At 33.0% G+C, this 9576-nt stretch overlaps 2 pseudogenes; both read right to left on the bottom strand.

Moving 5' to 3' along the window:
- Nucleotides 1-567: 567 nt before the first annotated feature.
- LOC106449847 lies at nt 568-3449 on the bottom strand (annotated as a pseudogene).
- Nucleotides 3450-6468: 3019 nt separating this feature from the next.
- On the bottom strand, nt 6469-9117 carry LOC106449846 (annotated as a pseudogene).
- Nucleotides 9118-9576: the final 459 nt, after the last annotated feature.

The following is a 9576-nucleotide window of genomic DNA, read 5'->3' as shown; positions in this document are numbered from 1 at the left end:
TGCAAGGAAATCCAAGAATTGAGTAGATTTTACAAAATTATTGGTACAAATTTTGAGGTAATTTGAAGAAATTTAAGGGTTTTCAAAAGTATATTTTATGTTTTAAATATATTTAAAATGACAATTTTATAATTCAATTGCTATATTTTGATTATTCATTATTTTATGATATATACATAAAATTTAAATTTTGATTATAAATAATAATTTTATATTCTCATTTCAAACATTTTGTGTTTATAAAAAATAACAATGCATGAAAAATAACAATTTTTAAGATTCAGAAACCATTATATGGAGTGGTATTTGTATTTATTGTTTCTAACTATAAAATATCTTCCAAATCTTATTTGAGTTTTCATTGAAAATTTTCAGTAAACTGAATTATTTTTAAAAAATATACAAATCATTTAATCCAATAAATTGAGATTTCACCTCATATTTGTAAATGTTAGATGCAATAAAAGGGGATTTGAAAGAAAAAAAAGAATGAAATCATTAACCCTTAACTCAATAAGCGTTTCTAAAGAACTCGCCAACTATTTTCTAAGAGAAAAAAGAGTCAAGAGACTAACAAAGTCATTCTATTCTAACAAAAAGTATGCAGCTAGAACAAGTATTTATATGGCATCACCAAAAACCCGACTTTATTGTACACAAACAATATTTATATTACATTAATTTTGTGTAAACATTATTATGATCGAAATAATGACGTGAAACCGTTTTTCAGTAAGACACCTCTAATTCTAGATTAGAAGCTTCGCCATAATAGGCCTAGGTCTGCACATGGCACGTAATGGGTCCATCTTGTGCATGCCTAATCCAGTACTCTCCGTCATATCAATTTCTTCGCCTTTCACATTTTCCCAGTCGAAACATTGAATCAATGATCCAAGCGCCTGTGTCACGATCCTCTGCCCTAATCCAGCGCCGGGACAAATTCTCCGGCCATTTCCGAACGGCATCAGCTTATTAGCGTAGTTCTCGCTGCCACCTACGTTGTTACACCGTTCCGGAACAAACCTTTCTGGATCATCCCAGAGCTTTGGATCTCTGTGTATAGCCCAAGCGTTAACTAACACTATAGTGTCGCGCGGGACGTCATAGCCACCAATTTTCATATCCTTTGTCGGCGTGCGAGGGACTAGAAGTGGCGCCACCGGGAACAGCCGAAAGGTTTCTGAGACAACGTTCTGTAGGTAAGGAAGCTCGGCGAGGTCTGGTTCATCGATGAGACGGTCTTCTCCGATCTTCTCATCGATCTCCAATCTCGCCTTCTCCAACACTTGAGGATGTTTCAGCAAATTCGTCATCGCCTACTCTAGGGTAATGGCTGAGGTCTCGGTCCCGGCCAGCATCATTGCCTGCACAATAACATCTCACAATTCGTTTTATTTCAAGTAAGAAGCATAATATAACCTGTGTATAGCCTAGGTGGGCAAAAGTCAGTCTTGTTGTGCTCCTAGTTAAGTTTTTGTGAGAGAAATGCTTTACAACGTGTTATTAGTATAAGTAAAGGTTGGTCCGTAGAGGAGAGACTAGAGCACATCCATCGGACAGAAACTCAAAATGAGTATCTCAATAATCATATATTGTTATTTTAATACATTTTGATTTAGCAATTAAATTTTGATCTTCTAAAATTGATAATGTTGATACTTGGCTAAAGAGATTCTGAAGAGTATCTCCCAAGTTCTCTTTTGCGGTATTCATGTGCTCATTTTTCTAATCTCTCTCCGACCTTATGTTTTCTTAATTAGTTATTAGAGCATGAATTAATCCCGGTCTCTTAACCGGGGTTCTTAACTCATGATTTGACCTTTTTTTTTTACATTTTCCAGCTATTAGACGGTTCTTATATTTCTTATTTAAGAGACGGTTCTTAGTTTTTCTTAGATAAGAATCTCCGTTAACCGAAGTTAAGAATCTCCGTTAAGAAACTAGGGTTAATCATGATCTTAGCTCAGATAATAGATGTTATGCACTTCGAGCTGCATAGAGCATCATTGGTAGAAGGTATCGATAAGAAAGTTTTTTTTATCATTAATATATTGATATTTCTAAATAATTTATTACTTGTTGTAATTTTAATGTCAAAAAACAATTAAACTAATAGGAAAAACACAAGTGGCTTGTTTGTCTCTCAAAGTTGGTCAAGATACTCGCATGTTTTAGCAGCACTGCGGGTGCTCTAAATCTCAAACCCATCTTACTTAACAAAAGAAAAAAAATGAAGAAGAAGAGAATATAGGAGATAATTAATACCATCATTAACCCTTTGATAGTGATGTCACTGTAGTAGTCTGGCTCTTGTTGTTGCAAAGAAAGCAAGTGCGTGACCATTGTGTTACCATCTTTATCTCTCCTACAATCATCGAGCAAGCGCTGCAAAAACTCATCCATGGATTTACCTGTAGCCATAACTTCCTTCTCGAACTTGTTTCCGAACAGTTTCAGCACCGGCAAGTAATCTCTTGAATTATTGGCGCTACTATACATGGAGATATCATGTACGAGCTTCTTGAACCGCTCTGCTCTTCCTTGTTATCCACGTCATCGCCGTAATATCTCTTCCCTGCCACCATTAATCTCACGATGTTGTTGAACGTTAGGTCGGAAAGAAGCGGCTCGAGCTCAACATGAGTGAAACGGCTCCCGTCGTCGTCGGAGTGAGCGTCACGTGAGAGTCTCGTGAGCATACGGCGGATTTCGTCTTTGCGGATGTAGAGGAAACTGGTGAGACGGTTTGAGGAGAGGATCTCGAGGGAGAAGATGCGGCGGAGGTTACGCCAGTGGTCGCCGTAAGGAGCGGTTCCGACGGTCGTGTGGTTGTAGCCGACGTATTTAGCGGTGAGCTGGAGCGGCCGGCTAGAGAGGATGACGTCGTTTGTTCCGGTGAAGGATTCTTGTACGAGTGAAAGTGAAGTAATCACCACGACGCGGCTGGAGCCGTAACGGAGGGAGAATATTGGGCCGTATTTTTCGGAGAATCGTTGAAGGAGACGGTGGACCGGTGGTTTCATAAGGTGGAGATGGCCAACAAAGGGACGCGACGGTGGTCCTGGCGGGAGATTATAACGATGCGTTTTGGAGAAGAGTAATTTATAAACTAAGATGAGAAGGACAAGGAGAAGGATTAAGTATAAGAGCATCAACATTTTGTTTGTTTTTATACCTTTCCCTCTTATTTCAGAGTGTTTTTTTTTTCAACTTATGTTTCGTTTGGTTCATACTCTAAGTTGTTATATACAGAGAAAATTATATGATGGGATTCTTTAATCTATACAATTTTCTTTTTCTTTAAATCCTAATAATACTAAGAAACAACTTTAAGAAACGGCGATATTGATGCTCTAATCTTCCCTTTGGATTCTTAATATATGTATTATGTATATATATATTATATATGTGTAAATAATTGTGGAGTCTACAATTATTGTGGAACTCCATAAGGGTTCTTAAAAATTTTTAAAACCTTCTTTTAAGAACCCTTACCTATTGGGTTCCACAAAAATTGTGGATCCCATAATTACTTATTTATATATATATAATATATACATATATATATATACATAACATATATATATATAACACATATATTAAGACCATCTTCGATGGGAGTTCTCTCCACTGGGATTCTTAATATATATATTATGTATATATATATATATGTATGTATTATATATGTGTAAATAATTGTGGGATCCATAATTATTATGGAACCCCATAAATAAGAATTTTTAAAACTATCTTTTAAGAATCTTTATTTATCGGGTTCCATAAAAATTGTGGACCCTACAATTACTTATACATATATAATATATATATATATATATATAACACATATATTAAGAACCCCAATGGGAAGTACTCTAAGAACTCCAATGGTAAGAACCCCCATTAGAAGTGCTCTAACACCCCCGATCAATGTTTTCTATTGTTAAAAAATTGATAACCATAAGAGAAAATCCCAACAATAAAAATTTGACCTATCAACTCTGGTAAAATTTACACATTATTTATTAAATACTGAAATCACATGATAAAAAAAATACAGATCAGAGAAAATAAGTCTCTTAATATTAAACATACCAGAAATAAAAGTACGATCTAATATTCCACTATGTATATTTATCCTCAAATCCAGCAAATGAGAATAGTTTTTCTTATATTCGGCTTATTTTGAGAGAACAAATATTGGAAACAAATCAAATTCTATTTTTAAACAGAAAAATAAAAGAAATGAGTTTAAATAATAGAAATTCAGAAATTTTAAATATCGATGTGAGTTATTTAATTAGTACTTTCTTTATTTCATAAAAATTGTCAACTTGATATGTTATTTTGTATACCAAAATGTCACATTAAAATTTCAATATGATTTATATTTATTAATTAAAACTTAATATTAATTATAAATTGTATTGATATTATAAATTTATTTAATTATTTCAAATATTATTAGTTAAATAATAACTATTAAAATATAAATGCATTTAAATTATTCTTTTAATATGTATAAAAATGTTCACTTTTTTTTATTTAAGAGAGAATATAGTAGATTTAGATATCGTGGTGACATGCTTGCGGCGTGGTGTTAAAAATTGATTAACAAACTTTCGGTTTTATAGTAAAACCAAAGCTAGGGAAACATCATTACAGCTCATACATCAAATATTGTTAACTACTCCCTCCGTTCCATTAAAATAGATTTTTAGAAAAAAAATATGCCTCACAAAAATGTATTTTTTGTGTGTTTCTATAAAAAAATTGTAAATTTCGAGAAAATTAATTGACTTTATTGAATTGATATTGGTTAAAAGTTATTGAAAATTAAAAATTACAGAAAAAAATACATTTATTATGATAATTTAATGTGTTTTTTTAATATGTATGAAAATAGTAAAAGTATATCTTTGTGAAACGGAGGGAGTATTAGATTAAACAAATAAAAATGAGTGTTAATCACATCTTGTAGTTTCGCCCAAGGTAATAATTTTTGGTGATAGTCTGTCTAACAACCACGGGGTGATAAGCTAGTGGTCTTGAGGAAGTTAAAACACCAATAAGGATCCGAGTTCGAATACCCCTTGTGGCCACGGAATGTTTTACGCCTTCCCTAAGTTTAAAGTTAATCGCGACGTTGGTGCCGGGTTCTTGGATAATGGGTATTAGTGCCGGCTGGATCCGGACCAGAGGAATTAGAAGGTTGGCAATCGGAAACCATTTGCAGATTACGGATCTTTGGACAAACGGAAACCACGTGCGGATTACGGATCACTTTTAAACCTCGTATTTATAAAAAAAAAGATAGTCTGTCGAACCACATCTACAATTCTCGTATATCCTCTCTTGCCATGTGGGAAAAGTGCATTTGAACAGGATTCAAAAAATGTTTAGAATTTTTTAGTAAAAAAGCAATAGATTTTAGAAATTCATAGTTTTCTGCAGAATTTTCTTAATTATTCTTATAAAATAAAAATTTACGTTTCCTAAAACAAGAGAAATTGTTTGAGATATAATATATATGATACCATTATTCAAAATACATGTAATCAATAATAATTAACATTTTGGTTCAGAGTTTACTAAACTCAGTTTAGTATGTAGAAGATGGGATATAATTTATAAAATTCTATAAATTTATAAACAATTATACATTTATTTATTTTTAACACAATTTTAGAATATTTATGAAAATTGTCATTATTTAAAAATAAATTAAAAAATGATATTAAATTTATGATAAAATTAAAATTTCTTGTAAAACAATGAAGCAGACCTTTTTATTGGTACTTATATCAGTTTTAAACATGGGAGCGTGGAACTATTTTGTGTTGAGATGACTCTCATAAACCACCATTTTAGAAGCATGTTTATTGGGGGTTTTTAGGTTGGGGTTCTTATCGGAATATAAGAAACCATCTCTTAACTTTTAACTAAAAAAGTTAAGAACCGACTCTTAAATAAACATATCTTTTTGGTTCTTATTTAAGAGTCGGTTCTTAACTTTTTTAGTTAAAAATTAAGAAACGGTTTCTTATATTCCACTAAGAACTTCAACCTAAGAACCTACCAATAAACATGCTCTTTACAATTGCCATCTCTTGATTTTTATCCTCTTCTTAAAGATTTATATTTTATTATAGTAAAAATTATATTAATCAAATTTCTCTTCGGCATTTGCTTCTGAGCTAATTTCATTATGTCTCTTCTACAAGATATAGTTTCGAGCTTCCACGTCTTTCATATCTCCAGAGTTAGGAACATGCAGACATATTCTCTTATCAAAAATACGGGAAGTAATGGTGTTTTTCATGTAAATTAGAACTAGCCGAACCGAATGTTTTTTTTCAAAATGACTCAAACTCGACTATCATTTGATATGAATGTTGACAATTCTCTCTATTTTATTATATATGAATTAAATTGTTATTTTCTTTCATAATATCATCAATCTATTGATAAAAATCACCATAACAAACATAATAAAATTCATTAACCGCTCAAATAAAACAAAGGATTGTAATCAACACAAAACATATTGTTTATCATATTCGGCATAACGAATTATTATTGCATTCTCGCTAATAGCATAAACATCAAACATTTTTCTTCTTTAAAAAAAGTTATCTCACTGTGCATTTAACTTCTGTTTAGCGAACTCGACAAACTCAGCGACTGAAGGCATGTAAGGTTTCACGGCTTCATGGGCTCTGAACCTCTCAGCCCATTGGACCAAGCCCGGTGTTACATCTGGACTCAACAACTTCACACCTGAAAACACCTCGATAACAGAGAATGGGCCCACTATAGCCCCACATACGATATCAACGAAACCGATGTTTTCCCCTCCACAGAAACCTCCGCCTTTGCTGCTCTTCTGAAACGCCTCCTCCAACGCCACGAGGCACCCCATCAGGTTTCCCGCCGCCGCTCCTCCCGGCGTCTTCTTTCGCTCCAGCCACCGCATTGATCGATTCAAAAGCACTGTACCATGTTCAGAACATTAAATACACATATTCTACAACAGTTGTAATAAAACATAGCCTAGGTAGTATAGCTAGTTAAAGTTGATATGGAACATGTTTGTTACCTTTCCGTCGACGAAGTGAGCCCAGAAACGAGCAGTGGCGCGATGGAAGGCTTTGACGGCCAGGCTTCGTCTACGTACTGAACGATGTTAAGAGACTCGCATATTGACTCGTCACCATGGATGAGAACCGGGACTTTCTTGTGGATGGGGTTGGATTTAAGAAGAAGATCGCTCTTCGATTTCAACACACGGCTTCTTCAATGTACTCGTATTCTACGGACTTAAGGTGTAGAGCGATTCTACCCCTCAAGGCGAATGGGCTTGACCATGTCCCTAGCAACTTCACAGTACCGTTCGAACCATTCTGAGTCATCTCAGTTTTTTTGTTTCTTATTGATTTGAGTTGTGTCTCTAGAGATGGAGTTGTTTGTTTTCTTGTTCTTTAACATTTGACGAAAGATCGTTTTGTCTGTTTTAACATTTGATTGTATTTGTATTTATAAGGAACAATTCGATTATTAAAGGCCATGTTACAAAAAAAAAAAGAATTCGATTATTATGCTTTCTATTTCTTGAGCTTCTGCTTTAGCTGGCATTTTGGCGGCTGTGTATATATTTATTTTCTTATTTTATTTATGTTTTTGACTTTTAAAATACTATAATTAAAGATTTTTTCGTTAGAATTTAAGGTGTTTCAGTTTGACCGGCACTGAACTACGAAAGTGTCACGATTGACTGTTGACTAGTTATTTTTTAAATGCAATAGCATCCTCCTCCTAGATTATCACTTAGCAAAGTCTCCACCTTAATTCAATTATTTATGTTATCGAATTATTTTCAAATAATTATTTGTTTCCAGTTCTGAGAGAATAAGATCTGTTTCCAAGTATAATAAAAATCCATAACAAAACAATTTTGTATTCTCTATTTATAAACAACCTTTTGTTCTTTAACTTTATTTTTGCAACCATGATGATTACACACTTGTATACATATAATATCTTAATTTATTCAATTAATGACAAATTTTCTGGGCTTACAACTTAAAATCAATTGACAATAATTGGATTGACCTAAGTCCCTTATATATTATTCATGTCCCATTCATATTTTTAATGTGGGATATTCTCTCCAACATTCTTCCTCGTGCGTATAACCATTAATCTCGCAGAATTCATCGTACCATTTCAAGACAATGTTTTATTTTTTTGCAATTTCGGTGGAACTGAGCTTTCTATGGGTCATCAGCTAATGGGATGATCGGGCCACTGTCCGGGCCGGATTAATGGGTTAAGGTGTTGGCCCGCTATGATACCATGACAAGTTTCATGGGCTTCCAACTCAAAACCAATTGACAGTAAATAGATTGGTTCAAGTCTCTTATATATTATTCATGTCTCATTCATGTTTCCAACGTGGGATCTTCTCTCCAACAACTACAACAACTAAATATAAGAAGTATCGAACTATATATGATCGAATTATAATTGACTAAAACGGTGTTTTTAATTTATTTTATAGTCAAAATAAAATTATTTTGTTAAAAATGTTGAAATAAACTTTAAAATTTTCAAATTAACTATGTTTATATATACACTTTTCGCTGTCAGAAAAAAAAATACTTATATACTTTACATTTTGGCCAGTTTTAGTGCTTGTTCTCTTTGTTCTACATCCATGTCTTTATTCTTGTTTTTACACTGTTAAAGACTATTGTTTCTGCATTTTTATGTCACACGCGCCCGAGACGCTACTAAACTTAACACCTAATTAAGTTACAAAAGCAGTTCTGATGCAAAGTTTATGCTACAAGTCACGGTCAAATATCAAATAATATTATTGTTGTATCATTTTTTAAATCACATAATTAATTATGGAGAAGTTGTAATAAAACTATAAAAGATACCAGTATTGGATAGTGAAAAAAGGACATAAAATTAATTCGCCACCCACCGCTGAATGAGAATACACATCAATAACATGGCCCTCTAATTGCTACCTTTTTTAGGTATATATTCTTACTAATTAGTAAGGTATGGAGTCGCCAGTTTTCAAAGAAAATCCATATATGTTTCGGTTTATCTTAGTCTTCGACTTGATAAATTAATTGTATATGGTTAGTTAATGGCATTTTTCTGGAACATTAATCTACATCCATGTCTTTATTCTTGTTTTTACACTGTTAAAGACTATTATTTCTGCATTTTTATGTCACACGCGCCCGAGACGCTACTAAACTTAACACCTAATTAAGTTACAAAAGCAGTTCTGATGCAAAGTTTATGCTACAAGTCACGGTCAAATATCAAATAATATTATTGTTGTATCATTTTTTAAATCACATAATTAATTATGGAGAAGTTGTAATAAAACTATAAAAGATACCAGTATTGGATAGTGAAAAAAGGACATAAAATTAATTCGCCACCCACCGCTGAATAAGAATACACATCAATAACATGGCCCTCTAATTGCTACCTTTTTTAGGTATATATTCTTACTAATTAGTAAGGTATGGAGTCGCCAGTTTTCAAAGA

The sequence above is a fragment of the Brassica napus genome, chromosome C6 (genome assembly GCF_020379485.1).
Source record: "Brassica napus cultivar Da-Ae chromosome C6, Da-Ae, whole genome shotgun sequence".
Lineage (NCBI taxonomy): Eukaryota > Viridiplantae > Streptophyta > Magnoliopsida > Brassicales > Brassicaceae > Brassica > Brassica napus.
Note: the sequence above shows the minus strand (reverse complement) of the source record. Positions and strands in the feature narration are given on the sequence as shown.